This window comes from Misgurnus anguillicaudatus, chromosome 4 (assembly GCF_027580225.2).
Source record: "Misgurnus anguillicaudatus chromosome 4, ASM2758022v2, whole genome shotgun sequence".
NCBI classification, from domain to species: Eukaryota; Metazoa; Chordata; class Actinopteri; order Cypriniformes; family Cobitidae; genus Misgurnus; species Misgurnus anguillicaudatus.
The window spans coordinates 16,492,420-16,511,479 of NC_073340.2; the positions used below are offsets into that span (position 1 = coordinate 16,492,420).

The 19,060-nt window shown below is 37.0% G+C and overlaps 1 protein-coding gene and 1 long non-coding RNA gene across 4 annotated transcripts in view; one reads left to right on the top strand and one right to left on the bottom strand.

Annotated features, from left to right (window-relative positions):
• Positions 1-19,060, bottom strand: part of LOC129421340 (interferon-induced protein with tetratricopeptide repeats 5) — a 39,007-nt gene that overhangs the window by 13,639 nt on the left and 6,308 nt on the right. The window contains exon 2 of one of the 2 annotated variants that reach the window (XM_055176793.2): positions 2,533-2,591. The gene's annotated coding sequence lies outside the window, so the exon portion shown is untranslated. Of the gene's footprint in view, positions 1-2,532; positions 2,778-19,060 lie in introns of those variants that run through there. The other variant, XM_055176794.2, reaches the window with a different exon arrangement.
• LOC141363704 (uncharacterized) lies at positions 15,402-18,880 on the top strand. Of its 2 annotated transcripts, none has more exons than XR_012369229.1 (4): positions 15,402-15,704; positions 16,115-16,209; positions 16,507-16,590; positions 17,773-18,880. It is a non-coding gene; the product is annotated as an uncharacterized lncRNA (long non-coding RNA). The 2 variants fall into 2 exon arrangements; XR_012369228.1 differs by having other exon boundaries at positions 15,404-15,704; positions 16,507-16,594.

Consider the following 19,060-nt stretch of genomic DNA (forward strand, 5'->3'; position numbering starts at 1 on the left):
TGGTTCTGTTTTTTTTCGCTCTTATTTATTCTTTTTTTATGTATTATAGAAGTATCGGATCGGGACTCGGTATCGGCAGATACTCAAAATCAAATGACTCGGACTCGGACTCGAGGGCAAAAAAACCTGATCGGGACATCCCTACTTAGAAGTATACTTTTATATACTAAAAGTGGGCCAATTTAGTCCCAAGCGGTATTCAAGCAGTACACTTACAAGTATACTACTAGAACATAAATGTTAGTACACTTACTACATAAAGTATACTTAAAACTATACTCCAACATTACTTAAGTACAGTGTTGGGAGTAACGCATTACAAAATATAATATATTACAGTAATATATTAGTTTTTGCTGTAACGCAGTAATATAACGCATTACTCGTAAAATTTTGGTAATATTTTACTCGTTACAGTCTTAGTAACGAGCGCGTTACAACAATGCATTTCAAAATTAGACCGTGTTATTTTAAATTTTTATTTTTGACCAATGCGCGCGACCAGCATCCACACATGAAAAAGCTGTGTAAATGGCTGCGTCCCAAACAGCATACTTCCATACTATATAGTGGGCGAAAAGCACTGCTTCTCGTACTCTTTGCCTACTATATAGTATGGAAAGAGGCGGTTTGAGACGCAGCGTATGTCTATTTCCACGTGCTGTATGCAACAAGTTCTTTAACTTTGTATTTGAAATGCGATTTGGACGCGGTGCGCGTCAAATATAGAGATGTTTCTTAAAGAGCCGAATCTGGGAAGTCCGCGGCTGTATTATAAGCATTGACTAAAGTGGCCGCAATCAGGTCCGGTAGCGCCGCACACGCATAATTTTGCGAATAAGAGCACTAAGTAAGAGCAACAGAAAGTTTCTATCGGTCTCCTGTGCTGCTTGAACCTCAGAAGTAAAGAAACTTTTACAAATGTTGCCAGTAAAATCCATATCACACCAGCAATGACAAGGTAAGCTTTGCTATGATTACAGTCCATATACATAATAGATTGCTAGGCTATTCCTATGCTATCTACAGTTTTATTACAAACAGCAACCTAAACTACAACATAACATTAGTGAAGACTTAAACATGGTTATCTAAATAGTACATTTAAACATCACTGTTTAAAGTTTTTACCAGCCTTTGTATGGGAACCTATATTCATTGTTTGGCAAAAAGCAGTGCTCCTCTGTTTGTCTGTTTTATTAAGCAATTATATGTTAGCCTACATGTAATCCTATTGGACTGAAATGAGCTGTATTCCTTGAGGCCTAATCCTCCAATAGCACTTTTTGATAAGTTGTGTCAATCCAGTGCATGCCAGGTTTGTGCTGTGAATCTGAATTAAAAGTGATCAAAAGAATAGAAATGAAAAGAGGTTGCGTGTCTTACCATGTTATTAGGCTATAGGTTGCATTATAGTGGGCTCTATTGTGTTTGGTATGTGTACTATAATTTACCAGACTTTTACCAGATCATTTGTCTATGTTTATGATTATGACAGTAATTGTTACTGTATTTTGCCATAAGTCTTCACTTTGCCTATTCAAAGCTCGAGGGCCAACACATAACTTCTAGATTTATAAGCAGCAACAAACTACATTTTAACATTTTATAATGCCTAGTCATACTTCTGTTCTTTTGATGAAAGTAACTCAAAAGTAACGCAAAAGTAGTGTAACTCATTACAGTTCAGAGAGAGTAATATTGTAATGTAACTAATTACTTTCAAATGACAGTAATTTGTAATATATAATGTATTACACTTTGGAAGTAACTTGCCCAACACTGCTTAAGTATACTTAATAAAATAAACTTGAAGTATACTTCTTTTTCGTAAGGGTATTGTTAACTACACACACACACACACACACACACACACACACACACACACACACACACACACACACATTCTGGTTTCCATGTTTTGTGGGGACATTCCATAGACGTAATGCATTTACCGTACAAACTGTATATTCTATTCCCCTAACCTACCCCATTCCCTAACCCCAACCATCACAGAAACCCTTCTACTACTTTCAAGAAACATCATTCCGTTTGATTTATAAGCTTGTTTCCTCATGGGGACATCAAAATGTCCCCACAAGGTCACAAAAACACTGGTATTCCTATCTTTGTGGGGACAATTGGTCCCCACAACGTGATAATTACCAGGTACACACACACACACACACACACACACACACACACACAATATACATATAATCAGACACTGTCTGGTGCAATCTTAAAAAAAATCTATGTAAAATGTGCATAAAATATATAATAATATATAATACAACTAGACATAAAATAAAGCAATATTTGTATACACATTGCATTTATTATGTATCCATTACTAGGCTATACATTTGTGTATAAATAATTGAAAACGTAAATATGAGATTTATCAACTTTAATCGTTACAGGTTTTGGACAGGATTGTTTGAGGTTAAACATTTAAATTACGTCTTGTAGAATTCGTTTGCTATTTGTTTAGGTATTTACTATAAAAATATACTTCATTGTTTCTCCTACCTTATTTTAATACTGCGAAAAAGAGTAGTTTGTATGCCCGATTTCGTAGAGACCCTTAATGTTCACAAGGCCGTTTCTCAATATGCGTTCTTGTCTATACTTGTGATCTTGTGGACTTGTGAAACGTTATCAGTCGCGGACCAAGTGCAGTTCCAAATCAAAGTTCGCATCAAGCCCAAGTTCACATAAAATCCCCGGATGTGTTCTTGATCCGCCCATTTTATCGAGGATGCATCAGAGGATGCAACTACGAAGGACACAAGTCCGAGTTTGGCGTACTTGGTATTGAGAAACGTCTGGAAAACGAAACTTAAGCACGCGTACAGTAAGTGTCGAGTTTGTGTTAAATGACCATAAACAGATTTACGTCATGTTGCGCTTTTGTTTTTTATTTTCTTAAAGCTTAAACAACATTTGCATTGTATATTCATTTGGTAAGTAAATGCAAAAATAAAATAAAATAAGGAATAATATTTGGTTTCTTATTAATTTTTATTTATATAATAGTAGTATTGTGCATTTTATAATACACCATTTATATTATGATATTTCTACATGTATTTGGATTAATCTACATTACATGAAATAATAATTTATATATTAATAAAAACTAATTAAATTCAGAAAAATATATATCAATTATAAAGGTCAATATCAATAAATATATCAATATTTTAAGCATTAACGTTTTTCACAGAGCAATGAAAAACTCAAGAAAGTGTTTACAGCAAGTTGCTATGTCACTCCTTCGTAAAACCAAATGCGATACCAGCATGACAGTGTTCGCGAGCCATCCATAAAACACCAGTCATGGGACTTCACGTGCGGAAAGTGAATGTTTAATAAAATGTAGGACAGATTTATTAGCCAGGTTTGCGTTATTGTAGTGTTTATTTCAATGTCACATAAAACAGAGTGCATACAGTGGAAGTGATAATGTAATTGAAAGATAGCATACTACCACAATTGAAATTACAACTAAGTTTCGGTTTTGTGTTAAATGACCCTGCATGAACCACTGTCTGTGCTTATTCAAGTTATATCATGTTGCTCTTTTGATTTCTATTTTCTAGATGCCCATTGCTATTGTACAACATAATGTTAATTTACATTGCAATTCATTTGGTGAGTAGATGCAGGAATAATGGGTTTTCTTATTATTATTACTACTATAGTAGTAGTATTGTACAATTTATAATTCGCAGTTACTAACGTGTTATTCCATTTATTTTTATAAAACTGCATTAGATAAAACTATATATTTTCACTATTAACAAAACAAATTACATTTTAAAAATATATCAAATATGAAGATCAATATAAATAATATATATATATATATATATCAATGTTTAGGCATTAATACATTTTAATTCAATTCAACTTTATTAGTATAAATTAGGGCTGTCAAAAGATTAATCGCGATTAATCGCATCCAAAATAAAAGTTTGTGTTTACATAACATATGTGTGTGTACTGTGTATAATTATTATTTATATATAAAAACACACCCAATCATGTATATATTTAAGAAAAAATGTTATATTTATATATAAAATATTTATTTATATATAATATAAATTATAGAAATGTATATACAGTATTTAAATGCAAATATTTCTTAAATATATACATGAATGTGTGTGTATTTATATATACATAATATTTATACACAGTACACACACATATGCTATGTAAACACAAACTTTTATGTTGGATGCGATTAATCGCGATTAATCTTTTGACAGCCCTAGTATAAATTCAACAATTCAGCTTTATTTCCCTTGCAAAACAGCTTTAAAGAAGCCACAAATTAAATATACATAAACTCAACATACATTAAACACAGACCAATCAAAAGTAAAAAAAAAACACAAAACTGGAATCAAGTCCACTGTGCTGCCATTGTAATGATATGTAAACAGACGGAAGCAGTTGCAGGTGAAAACACAATGTTTATTAAATAGACAGGGAAAACCAAAGACTGAATAGGTGGCCAGGCAGGAAAAGTCCAGTGTTGTTGGCAATGGTGACGAAGGACTACGGTGGTGAGTTGGTGATGGTGATGTTGAAGGCACCGTTGGTGGAGTGGTGAGCAGTGGTGAATCCAGGCTGAACACGGGAACATTCACACGAAGACGACAGCAACAACAAACAATCCAACTCGACGATACAATAATCCACACAAGATGACACGGAGATCCAAACAACACGAGTAGCAAACATTGAATGAGAATCTGGCAGTGAACAGAGAGTCATGTGAGTATTTATGGAGAGAATGTAATGATGATCAGCTGGAGCGAGACAATCAACACACAGGTGAACGTGATCATGCTAACGAGCACATGGCAGAGTGGTGAGTAAACATACACACACACAAACACATGACACAGAGGAAACAATAGATTTCCTACCGTGACAGTACCCTCTCCCCTAGGACGTCACTTGACGTTCCCAGCCTGCTTTACCTTTAGATTGTTATCATCAATAAGGCAGTGATCCAATATGTCTCGAGCAGGAACCCACATTCTCTCCTCCGGACCGTAACCTTCCCAATCCACCAAGTACTGAAATCCGCGTCCCCTCCGTCTAGAGTCCAGGGCTGCGTTTCCCGATAACGTTGACTCTTAGCGCGCTACGAAGACTCTTAAGTTAAACCTTAACTACAGGTTTACCTTTTCTAGGCGTGTTTACCGAACTGTACCTTAGCGGGTTTCTTAAGGTATACTTTCTTACGTACGACGTTACCAGGTGCGGTCCGTGGCGATGGTGCACTTATAGGTTGATATCGATTGCTCGACAATCAATTGTTCACTTTATGTAATAGGTACTTCGCTGCGTTATGAGAGAGCGGTGTTATTTATTAAATAAACATTTCAGAAATAGTTCAAGTTACATTTATTGGGAATATCTGGTAAAAATATTTCAAATTGCAAACAACTAAATATAAACCTTGAATATTTTATTTTATATCAAATCCATGCAAAACTCGCAACTTCATGTCCAAAAGTATCATGCATAAAGTGCTCCAATGCATCCATTATTCCTTCACTTTAAAGGATAATTTATATTAGGGGTTCCCATAAATGCGTTGCACAGGGGAATAAGGTGGGTCGTGCAAGTCACCTGGCTTGGCATTACACTTAAAATATATAAAAACAAATTGTTGTTCATTTGTTGACGCGTTTATGTGCTTGGACACTGGATGCGCAACAGCGCGTTTACAATGCGGATGCATTTCTGGAGCCGCGCCTGTCTGTTTACCTTAAATATAACATAATAATATATATTATATGATATATAAATATATATTATGATTGTTTTAGATTTTAGCTTTGATTAGTTTTAATGTGGAAAATTTGTTGACCTTATACAAGCAATAATCAAGTGGAGCAGTTTCTTTTGAGTGTTTATAAAGAATATGGCATGCAGCTGCCTCAAAATTAAAAACTTCGATGCAAAGTCGACTTAACATCAATAATAATATTTAGGAAAATCAACAATTATGATTTTGTGATGAATGTGCTCCCGTGGCATGCGATTTTACTTGATTTGTTTTGTTGCAGCTAAAATAGCCGGTAAACTAAAGACCCAAAATGTTTTTTTAATAGTTTAAAATCTAACAACCATCAGTGTAATGATGTCTAATTATGTGAATTTTTTATTCTTTAACTTCCACCCTGAAGCTATTTTGGGGATTTTCGCCTGGATTTGGCCTACCCAATTTCAAAAGCTTCCCATACCCACATGCAGAGGTTTACATACAAATGTTTGGTATCATTTTACAGGAAACCCTTTGAAATTACATAAAACACTGTTGAAAGTGCTAAACATGGTTGTATGTGATGTCAGTCCTCTAATAAACACAAAAATAAATAGGCGCTTTTTGATGTTTTTTTTCTAAAGTTTTTATTTAAAAGTGTATAACTCTGGCCCTGAGTGCCTCAGCTCCCTGCAGACAGTTTTGTTTGATTCCAGCAATTGCCAGCTTACAGAGGAAAAAATATTTTTTTCTCTATCATAATCTATGCAAAAGTTATTTTTCTCCAACTGATGGGAGGAATAATACCCTTTTTGTATACAATTTCTGCCTAAAAACATTTGAAGTGCTCCCATAACCACATACAGTGGAATAAATGCAATTGCTTTATATCATTTTAAAGAAAACCCTTTGAAGTTACATAAAAAGCTGCTGTTTGTGACAAATAGTGTTATTTATGTTGTTTTTCATATGATAAAACACCAAATTTTATTTTTATATGTTGTAAATACTGCCTCTGATAGTGTATAACTCTGGTTCTGGGTGCTCTAGCAGACTGCAGACAGTTCTGGTTGTTACCAGCAGCAGACAGTTAACACCCAAAAAAAGAATGATCTCTTTAGCATGTCGCATTCAAAAGTTATTTTCATTTTACTGAAGTGTCCGAAAATACATTTTTCATATAAATATTAATTTTTTGTTTTGGACATATAATAAATAACAAGGGATTATTCATGCACACGACCTAAGAAAATGCTGTGAATGGACTCATTTTTTAGAGTAGGACCTAAGAGAAAAGATGGTGTATCATTTGTGGCTATATGTGCTATCTGAGGCAGTCCACACTCAATTTTCCCATATGTTTACAAAAGACGATTTTTTACCTTATTATTCATTCAACTATTGTTGGATACGTGTTGATAATAGAACAAAAATAACGATGTAGCCTTATTCCTGAGAATGAGAGCTTTCATTTGATATAAGACTTGCCCATGTTTGTCATACTTGAAAAATATGAAATATGTGAATATTAAATCATATAAAAAATTATGGGGGGGGGGGTGATAGTGTAAATTAAGTGTAAATAACTTTCTTACAGTAAAAGATTTCTCAAAGTGATGCATATCTGGAGAAAGTAGAGAGTCTAAGCTTTCAAACAGTATCTCATATGTGTTACTGGGGTCCATTATGGACCATTAAAGATTAAAAGAATATTTTATTTGAGTCAAAATACGAAATTTTGTACCCGGGACTGGGTCCTCAGGGTTTAAGAGGTTAAATAAAAAATGCCTAATTTAACACGGAGAGTACTTCAACTGTTTTTATAGATATTTAGTTATATAGACTGCAATATACATAAGCTTTTATCACAGTCATGGCCCCTAGCGGAGTCAAGTGGGATAAGGTATAGCTAAGAGTGCTCCAGACCAACCTTCCGAACGAATGACTTTCAGAAGTGATACGTAACTAAGAAAGTTTCGGGAAACACGTATTAACGATAAGGTACAGCTTAAGGTACAACTTAAGAATGACGTAGAGCTAAGAAGGTTTCGGGGAACGCAGCCCAGAATACGGTTGACCGAATATGTGGGTTCCCCATCTACGAGACGAGGCAGGGGGGCAGGCTGATTAAGACGAGAGTAAGTCACGGGTTTAATTTTGGAGACATGAAACGCAGGATGAATCCTCCTGTACGCAGGAGGGAGGTTAAGGCACACTGTTACTGGATTAATGATTTTTGTAACAGCGAACGGGCCAATATATTTGGGAGCAAGTTTATTTGATACGGAATGCATCGGAATGTTCTGGGTAGAAAGCCACACTTTTTGACAGACGACATAGACGGGTGGCTTTGACCGGTGGCGATCGGCCTTAGCCTTGGTGCGCGACCTTGCCTGTAGCAGATGGAGCAGAGCAGTTTTTGGTCCAGGTACAGTGACACCTCTGGACTAGTGCATGAGCAGAAGGGACCAAAACCTCGGATTCCAAACTGGGAAAATTTGGTGGTTGGTAACCTAGATTACACTTAAATGGAGACATGCCCGTGGATGGCACTGGCAACGAATTGTGTGCGTATTCCACAATTGAGAGATGCTGGCTCCAGGACGATGGATTCTTGGAGACCAAACATCACAACACCCTTTCGACAACCTGATTGGCTCGCTCGGTTTGACCATTGCTCTGGGGATGGAACCCTGAAGAAAGACTAACAGTCGCTCCTAGCAATTTGCAAAACTTGGCAAAATTTGGACACGAATTGGGGACCTCTGTCAGAGACCATGTCTGTCGGGAGGCCATGTATTTGGAAGACGTGGTCGATGACAGTTACCGCTGTCTCCTTGGCTGACGGTAATTTGGGTAAAGGAATAAAGTGGGTCGCCTTCGAGAATCGATCCACTACGGTTAAAATCACCGTATTACCCCCTTTGGTAATAAAATCTAGCGAAATATAGGGCCAGGGTCTCGAAGGGACTGGCAGCGGTAAAAGTAACCCATCTGGAGGTCGATTGGAAGTCTTACCAGTGGTGCAAACCGAGCAAGCCAAGACAAAATCGTGGGTGTCGGGAGCCATACCTGGCCACCAAAATCGTTGCATGACTAGAAATCTAGTTTTACTAACCCCTGGATGACAAGCCACACTGGAGCAATGACCCCACTGAAGGACGTCGTTCGGTGGGCAGCGAGCCAGGGGCGTTACCCCTTCTGAGGCTGTCAAAACCTTTGATTCGACCTCCCATCTGAGCGTGGAGATAATGATGGTCTCCGGCAAAATGCGCTCGGGAGTAGCAGTACGATCGGAACGCTCAAAAAGATGGGATAAAGCATCGGGTTTGGTGTTTTTTGAATCCGGACGGTAAGAGAGTGTAAAATCGAAACGGCCGAAAAAAGAGCCCACCGAGCCTGCCTGGAGTTAAGTCTTTTGGCAGTTCTAATGTATTCGAGATTCTTATGGTCCGTCCACACAATGAAAGGTACCCCCGACCCCTCAAGCCAGTGACGCCATTCCTCCAGTGCTAGTTTGACTGCTAACAACTCTTGATTGCCAATGTCATAGTTAACTTCCGCAGGAGACAAACGATGAGAGAAAATGTGCATGGATGAACCTTTCCGTCTGAGGATGCGCGCTGGGAAAGAACTGCTCCTACCCCCACCTCTGACGCATCAACCTCCACTATGAATTAACGTGAATGATCAGGGGTGACGAGAATGGGAGCTGAAACAAAGCAGCTTTTCAGTTTAGCAAACGCAGCTTCGGCTGCGTCTGACCACCTGAACGTCAAACTTGGGGAGGTCAAGGCGGTCAGAGGTGCGGCTAGTTGGCTGAAATTGCGAATGAAACGCCGGTAAAAATTGGCGAACCCCAGAAATCTCTGCAGGGCCTTGCAAGATACTGGGGATGGCCAATCCACCACAGCCTTAACCTTGTCAGGATCCATGCGAACACCCTCAGTCGAAATGATGTGTCCTAGAAAAGAAACAGACTGTGCATGAAAAACGCATTTTTCCGCCTTGACAAAAAGCCCATTCTCTAGCAACCGCAGAAGCACTCATCGTATGTGTAAATGTTCCTGGAGAGACTAAGAAAAATATGTCATCCAGGTAGACATATATGAACTGATCTACAATGTCTCGCAACACGTCATTAAAGAGGAAGGTCGAATGAACCCATTTGCTAGAGAATCAGAAATATATTTCTCCATGGCCTCCATCTCTGGAACAGAATGAGAGTATAACTTGCCTTTAGGCGGAATTGTACCTGGCAATAAATCTATGGCACAGTCATAGGGATGATGAGGAGGGAGAGAATCAGCCCGAGACTTACTGAACACCTCCTTCAGGTAGTGGTACTCTGCGGGCACGTTAGACAAATCCACTGCTTCCCCCTGAAACACAGACTCAGAAACAGTTAGACAGGCAGAGACAAGACAAGACTTATGACACTCCTCACTCCAGCTGATAATGGAACCCAGTTTCCAGTCTATTTTGGGGTTGTGAGTGTGGAGCCAAGGATGTCCGAGTACGATGGGAGACAGGGAAGAGTACGTAATAAAAAAGGAAATCTTCTCTGTGTGGTTGCCAGTGGTGATAAGAGTAACTGGTGCTGTAGTGTGTTTGAAAGCCGAGCTCGACCCACCTGCATGGGCTCCGGATCTGGGAGAACATTGGCGGAGGTCTCGCTGGAAGGACTGTGAGGCTCAGGTCTACGCGGTACAACGGTGGAAGTCTTCCTTCTAGTAGCTTGAGCCAGTCTAGCGTCTACCCGGATTGCCAAATTCACCAGCCCATTGAAAGATGACGGCAGCTCCACTGTGATGATCTCCCGTTGGATCCGATCTGCTAGCCCATGCAGGAAATGATCCCACTGCGCCTCCTCGTTCCACCTACACTCCGCTGCCAGGGTGCGGAACTCGATCGTGTAGTCTAAAACCGATCGGTCCTCTTGTCTGAGTTCGGAGAGGAGTCTAGCAGCTTCTCTCCTGGCGACGGAGCGATCGAAGACCCGCTTCATTTCCTAGGAAAGAAGGGTGAACGAGGAGCAGCAGATGTCTCTATTCTCTCACACCGCCATCCCCCAGAGGGCAGCCTTGCCCGTGAGTAGGGATAACATAAACACCACCTTCGTCTCCTCGAGACAGAATGACCGGGGTTGTTGAGCTAAGTGAAGAGAACAGTGAGACAAAAATGTGCGGCAGTAGTTGGGCTCACCGGAATATTTATCTGGAATCGGTAGACGGGGCTCTGGTGGAAAACTACCCCCTGGAGGTGAAGATGGGAAGATGGTACCTTTTAAAAAGGTCCTGCCATTTAGGTACAGATAAGTGCCTTTGTGGTACCACCAATGTGTGCCTTCTGTACCAATATGCCCCATAAAGGTACAAAACTCTACTGTACTTTTTGAAAAGTTACAACCCCAGTGACAGCTTTTGCACCCTTATGTATCTTATTTCTGGATGAATATTGCAGAATAGTAGTCACTAAACAAATGTGACTAATGCGTGTGTTCAGTTATTAATAAAAGGTATTATATAATAATAAAACAACATTTTTTACTTTGGTTAAATGAACTGAAAATGAGCTTGGATGAAATTAAGATAATATAATGTCACTATGTTTTTTTAATGAATCATAGCTGAGTTGGCCTGCTGTACAGTAATGAGTTAAAAAGAGGTAATTACCCACATTTCAACAAATTCTGTTAATACAAACATTGTGAGACAATGATATTAAAAGTGAAATAATAATAATATGAGTGAGTTTCCTTTGCATGTTATTAATAATAGTTCCTGTTGCTTACGCTGCTAGAATGTGTGATTATAATTCTAGCAGACATCCTGAAAAAGACAATGGAGAATTTCCAACATCATGTGAGCTTTCCCAGAATTCCCATTATTGTAGGGAATGGAAGACAATAATTTTTTCCGAAAATATTTAAGGAAGCAGACGATACATATCTAGTGTTTGATCTGAAATTAGGAAATTTGAGGTGTGCTATCAACTGAAATTTATATTAGCCATATGTTATCAAATTTGTAGTGTTTTTATCTTTTGTAACCTGTTTTTTTTTCATGATATATCATTCGTTAGAAGTAACGCGTTACTGTAATCCGATTACTTTTTTCAAGTAAAGAGTAAAGTAAGGGATTACTATTGCAAAAACAGTAATTAGATTACTGTTACTTCCCCGTAAGCAGGCTGCGTTACTGCGTTATTTTTTAACCTTAGCTGTTTCTGAACCGCTCCCTATCCACTATATAGTGCACTATATCGGCTGTCGGCAATTTTGTAGTGGTGTCCGAAACCTGAGTGAACAATTTCATTCCCTACATTTATTCACTACTTTTTACCCACAATGCACTCTGATTTTGAGGGTGCATTCGATGTACACTCGTTCACTCATATTTCCCATGATGCAACGGGAGACGAATGCGTACCTTGAATCAGCTGAAGGATACTGACAGTAAACACCAAACATTTAGGTGTATACACTTTTGTTACTTCTTATTGTCAGTTATTTTCTACTTTTTGAAAATAAACAAATGAAAAATAATTGTGTTATCTTTTGTTTAAAATCTAATACACATTTTTATTAAACAATAAATAAACAGCTGTAAATTAATATTTTAAGCAGTTGTTTTGCTCTCTTTATTATCAACTAATTGAATAAACATGACAAATGTAAAAAAAACAGTAAGAAAGTAAACTTTACCATTTCTCAGCACAATCAATAAAGCCACACAGGTGTTTATGATCAATCTCTGCGACAGCTCTCTGACGCATGATATTTACGTCAGTGTCCGAAATCGCTCACTCATTTTCATTTGCTTCTTCCCCATATAGTGGACTCAATTAGGGAATAGTGAATGAGTGAACGAGGGAACGGTTTCAGACACAGCTCTTGATTTTGTTTCGTGAGACTGTCTCGTGTCGTGATGCGAGACGATTGACAGTGACATATGAGCACCACGCGCCGTCAGTCAGTGTAGTCAGTGTTGCCAACTTGGTGACTTTGTTGCTAGATTTAGCGACTTTACAGACCCCTTTGGCGACTTATTTTTTAAAAAAGCGACTAGCGACAAAACTAGCGACTTTTTCTGGCATTGTTGGACACTTTTGGAGACTTTGACGTGAAAGCGTGTGTCGTTTACTCTTCTCAACGAGCAGGGTGTAAATGTAAAATGATCTTTGAATAAAAAAAAATCACTGTACCAAAAAAATAAATGTATTTGAGTGAGCTGAGCAGCAGCACATTCAGAACAGGCAAACTGTTATGGAGCTGATCAACGCGTTAATGAGCTATGTACCTAGAAAACGTTTTCCATCATTTATCAGCGTATCCTCATATGTTTGGAAACTGGACTGTTTGGACATTTAAATATAAACATACACACGTTTCATTTTATAAGAACAGAAGCAGATAAACAAACGAGAAAACATTTTTAGGCATTTATGTGTATCAAAATTAAATTTGTGAAAGTTCAGAGAGAAAAAGAAACGTGAAACAGCCAATGTAGTAAGAATGCAAATACGACGCGATGACGTCACTGGTATGCTAATGAGGCAATGATGTAATCTAGCGACATTTAGCGACTTTCCAAGCAAGCTTTAGCTACTTTCCATTGAAAATAGTTGGCAACACTGGTGTAGTGTTGAACGTGAAAAGACAACATGGAGTGCGGAAGAGAACAAGACTATGCAGCGTTTAATGCTTGGAAGTACCGACATTACTTTGAGTTAACCCAGTTAAAGGTGAAAAAACATCAGCGTCTATCTACAGCGAAAACTTTCTCCTCAAATCTGAGCAAACACCTAGCAAGCCCGGCACAGGAATGTGAAACTTATTAAAAAAATCCCTGAACCCCCAGCCCAGCAAACACAAAACGTTTTTACAACGTTTCACAACGTTGTATTTTGGTTGTAATTAGGTAATGTTGCAGCACAACGTTTTAAAAACGTTTTAAAAACGACACTCTAAATTAGAAAAACAATGTAACCAAAAAAGGACGTTTTTAATACGTTTTAAAAGCACCTAATTAGAACGTTTTTTTTTTGGTAGTAAAAAAACGTAAATATCACGTCTGTTTACTACGAAAACAAAACCAGACCAAAATAAACCATTTTTGAGAAATTTTTTTAGGTGTTAAAATAACGTAATATAACGTTGGAATAAAACGTAAATATCACGTCCGTTTACTACAAAAATAAAACCAGACCAAAAAAAACCCATTTTTGAGACGTTTTATTTAGGTGTTAAAGTAACGTAATTATAACGTTGGAATAAAACGTAAATATCACGTCCGTTTACTACGAAAATAAAACCAGACCAAAATAAACCATTTTTGAGACGTTTTATTTAGGTGTTAAAATAACGTAATTATAACGTTGGAATAAAACGTAAATATCACGTCTGTTTACTACGAAAATAAAACCAGATCAAAATAAACCATTTGTGAGACGTTTTATTTAGGTGTCAAAATAACGTAATCATAACGTTGGAATAAAACGTAATTATAACGTCTGTTTTTTAGGCATGACTGTGTTGGTAATTGAGCATTTTGCTGGTGGGCCGACGCACGTTGGTGGCCGATACGGCATTGATTTTTTGCCATGGACTGCTCCATCATGCAGGGCCAGCGGCTTGTCTTCTGTTGATCACGCGCCACAGAGACGCAAGTAGCCTAGCTGCTCCGCTTAAATTACCCTCTCTATCACTCCCTCTCTCTCAAAATGGGCAGACCAAAGCGCAAAGGTGATGCTCAAAATCAGTCCCCACTCTTAGCTTTTAGATATAACATACCTCTCTTCTGTTATTTTAATGCCGAGGGCGCATTATGCGATTAAGCAACTTCAATACGCGAGCGCATGCATACCCTGCTAAAAATACAGCAAGACCAGCATATTTTGTGTTTTGGTGCTGATATGCTGGTGTCCACCAGCACCAAACCAGCATGGGATGTCTCCCTCATAAGCATTCTTCTATTATGGGTTAGTGCATATGAAAAGTATTTTTGAAATAGCCACACACACAAAAAAAATCATAATTGTCAATTATGTGATATTGTATTTACAGTTCATTTTGATTAATGAAATTTACATTGTTTTCTTTCATTATCTTGTAAACTTATGGATTAGTTGTAACACTATGTTATACTTTAACTTTTCTTTGTAAAGAAAAGTTTTCAAGTCGGGCATGTTGTAGGATTTTGGAATAGAACAAAATTGTACTATATTTTAGATAAAAAGATAATATAAAGTTCGATTTGGTGACTTACACACCCAACTCAGAAATGGAAAAACAACATGTGCATATGGCTCCATAACACGTTGAGCAGTAAAGGAATAGTTCACCCAAAAATAAAAATGCTGTCATCATTTACTCCCTCTCATGTTGCTACAACCTGGTATGTATTTGTTCTGATGAACATAAGATATTTTGAGGAATGTTTGTAATTTAATTGTTAAGCCCCATTCACTTCCATAGTAGGACAAAAGAATACTATGTAAGTGAATGTGGCTCCTGAACGGTTAAATTACGAACATTCCTCAAAATTCCCGCGTGTTCATAAATTCATACAGGTTTAGAATCTTAGGGTTAGAAAATACTAGCGTAATATTTAAAAAAAAAGTGAAATAAAAGATTAAATAGAAAAAGTTTAAATTGTCCTATATGACATAGAACAACCAAATGTTTTAAATTCACGATTTAATAATAATTTAATGCGATTAAAAATGTTTATGTAGTTTTCTAAGATGTTTATTTATGTAAATGCTGTGTGTGTATGCTGCGGGTGCTGAACGTTACTGCCCCTTTAAATCCGTTGGAGTGACGTGAGTTACCATGGAAACGAGGCTACTAGGAACAACAGAAAGTGACAAAGCTCCGTGTCTCTTATGGTTTTCTTGACTTTTTCAGGTAAGTTTTGTCTCTCAAATTACAAAAATAATACACACAACTGTGGTTGACACCTACTTGATACGCTTTTGTTCAATATTTACCTCACTGAAATGGCTTGTGTCTTCGAGAAAAGTCCGTTAGCATATCCGTTAGCATGGTGCTAGCGCTATAGTTTTAGCGCTTGTTTATGAAAGTTTGGGCGATTGAGAACATCTAAATGTGTCATTGGGAGGTTTTAAAAGCGTTGTAAAGGGTGTCAATGCATTATTGGAAGTATGTTAATTTGTTTATCCTAAAATATGCGATTTACTCACAGTCTATGGATGTACTGTTACGTTAGGCAGTAGCAACTTCTAGGACGTCAAAATTAGCTGAAAGTATGTTTTATCGTAAACCAATATAGATAAAAAGTTGTTCTCTGATTTCAGAAGTGACAAAATAACCCCATAATAGAAAATAAGCTCAAGATTTCTGCATTTTCGAATGGAGCTGCAGTGCTGACAGAGAGATGTTGTAAACTCAGGTGAGTTGAAAAAGCTCATTCAATCACATATGCACTTCACAACGTAATCTTGCATCTTGTTATTTCCTTTAAAAAATTATTACAGTTATTTAAAGAAGGTTTTGACAAACGTGAGTGACACTGTGCAATATATAATGAATAAATAAACCTAAAAACATAAAATTCTGCTATTTTTTGTGTATTCTATTTTTTGTATACCATCCTTTTTAACGTTTCAACTCTACTCTTGCTTGTTTCCTTTTGTACTGCATCCTAAATATTGTTTGCTCTGTGACAAGTTGCATGTTATGTTTGTAGATTTGTCTATGCTGATGGCCATGAAGCAGAGTTTAAGCAAACCTGTCAGAAAACATCTCTAAGGGGCTATGTATGAACCATATGGTTAGTAAGTAAGACCTCAAACTTACACACTACTGTTCAAAAGGCTGTGATTTATTTATTTGACAAAATACAGTGAAAACAGACATTTTTTGAAATTATCACAAAGTAGATGATCTCTTTTCTTTGTAAATATGCAATTAAGTGTAATTTCTGTGATGCAAAACAAAATCTTTACTCTCACTTCTAATAAACAGAAGTGCAACTTACCATTTTAAGGTAACACTAAACAATTTGTTAACACAACAATCAACTTTGATAATAATTGAAAATATTTCTTGAGCAGCAAATCAGCGTATTAGAATGAACTCTGATAGATTATGTGACACTGAAGACTGGAGTAATGATGCTGAAAATTCAACATTAATCACAGGAATAATGCTGCCTTCACGTGCTATGGGAAAGATGATATTTTCCATTTGTGAACTGGTATTTACCAGCGTGTTGTGTTCAAGTGCATTTTCCATTTGTGAACTAGAATTTACCATTGCTTTTGTTGTCATTCAACCATTCACGACGTTGCTGCTGCTCTCCGCCATTTTGAAAAGGTCAAAGGTAATCTCATCTCGGCAACTCGGGCATCAAAATATTTTTCGAGTTGCCCAGTGGAAAATACCACATGAGGGGTGTTCATGTGCATTTTCCAAATGGGATTTTGCTATTTTCCATAATTACGATAGCACGTGAAGGCAGCATTAATTACAACTTACAATATGTTCATATAATAAGACGTAAAAAAAATGAACCTAAACCTTTAAATGGCTTTGTAAATTATAGTTATGATGGCTTGTTCCTCCAACTTAATGATACTATTGCATATGTAGTTTGTTCCATAGAGACTGTCTCGGTTCCCCAAATAATGAGGACAAATTTACTAAGGAATCCAGAAAAAATCAGATTGTGATTTGAACCAGATAATTGCTTAATAAGGTCACAAAATTCTTGGTAGTACCCAGGAGTCAAAGTCCACCAAAGGAGGCAGAGCTTTTTCACATTTTACTCCCAAACTCTTCCAGTGTAAATCTAGAAAAAGTCCTACCTTTTTAGCCAAGCATTCACATAACACATTTTATAACCTTGTTCTTAAGTTATGAAAAGTATTAAACAAGTGCACATGATCATCTTTTGCTTGAAATAATATGAACAGCAGCTATGGTAATCCTTTTGCTTTCCTGTTTCTATCAGGATACCCATACAAGTTACAGAAGCTCCAGTATGGATCCAGCCTCACTTGTAAAGACTTCAGATGACGCCTACACTCTCAGAGACTTCAGATGATGGCAACTAGATGGACATACAAGACTGCCAAACATTATATATATATATTGCACTCACTGCCTCAAAGCATAAGTTTGCAGATTTTCAACCCACGTTATATTTTTACAATAAATTGGGGTATTTGAATGGACAATGTTAACGCTTTAACTTAAATTCCCAATTAGTTCTTGACAATACTCTGCCAGATGACAGATTACATATATTACAGACATTGTAACAATACAAAGTGGGTTGGAAATCTGTAAACTTCCTCTATAATCATAATTGTCTGTTTAACTGAGCATGACTTAATACAAGGCATGTGTTTCATCTTAGAGCTATATGATTGCTGTATTAACATCACTTCGTTACTTAATGAGATTTATGCTTATCCCTAGTTTCACAGACAAGGCTTAAGCCCATAGTCCTTGACTATAGTCCTAGACTATAAGAACTTTCAATGTGAGATTTTAAAATAAGCCAGTGCCAGTGATTTGTCTTAAGATAGACAACCAGTAACAAATTTTTTCTAAGGCATGTTTATTAAAGATGCTTAAACATCTTATTTTAACTAAGGCATAGTCTAGCTTTAGCTAAGCCGTGTCTGTGAAACCAGGCCTTTATTCTTAATGCATTAAGATATGTAAGTTGAATTAAAAGATAAAATTCTGTTTACACTTTATTGGTAAAACATACCAAGCAGATTAGCCCAGAAAATAAACCAAATGCGTTAAATTACAGTTTGCTTGACCATTGTATGAATTTAATAATTATTAAAATCCTTATACTTGTTTGACAAATTAATATATCATTATTGAGAACTGAGATGTGGCATTTTGTTTAGTTTTGTTTTGAGTAAACGTTTCCAGTGTTTGTATACTATTAGTTTAACTTGATATGTCTGTTATGAAGTCTTTGACTAACGTTTTTTTACATTATTTCATTGTTCATAATGTTTACAATTATATGTTGTGTCAATTAGACGTTTTGTCATATTAGGTTGCATTAAATTAAATCCTTGTAGTTCTTAGCATAATATATTTTCTCCAGTGATTTGTCAGTGTAGCTAACGGGTCCTCAGAAGAATTGTGTTAAACATGAGTTCAAAGCCTACTGGAAATCTACATTTTTCACTAAAATAATGGAAGACAGATTTTGCAGAACCTACAGTTCAAGTCTACCTCCAGAAGGATTGAGAGCTCACAGGTTTGATGAT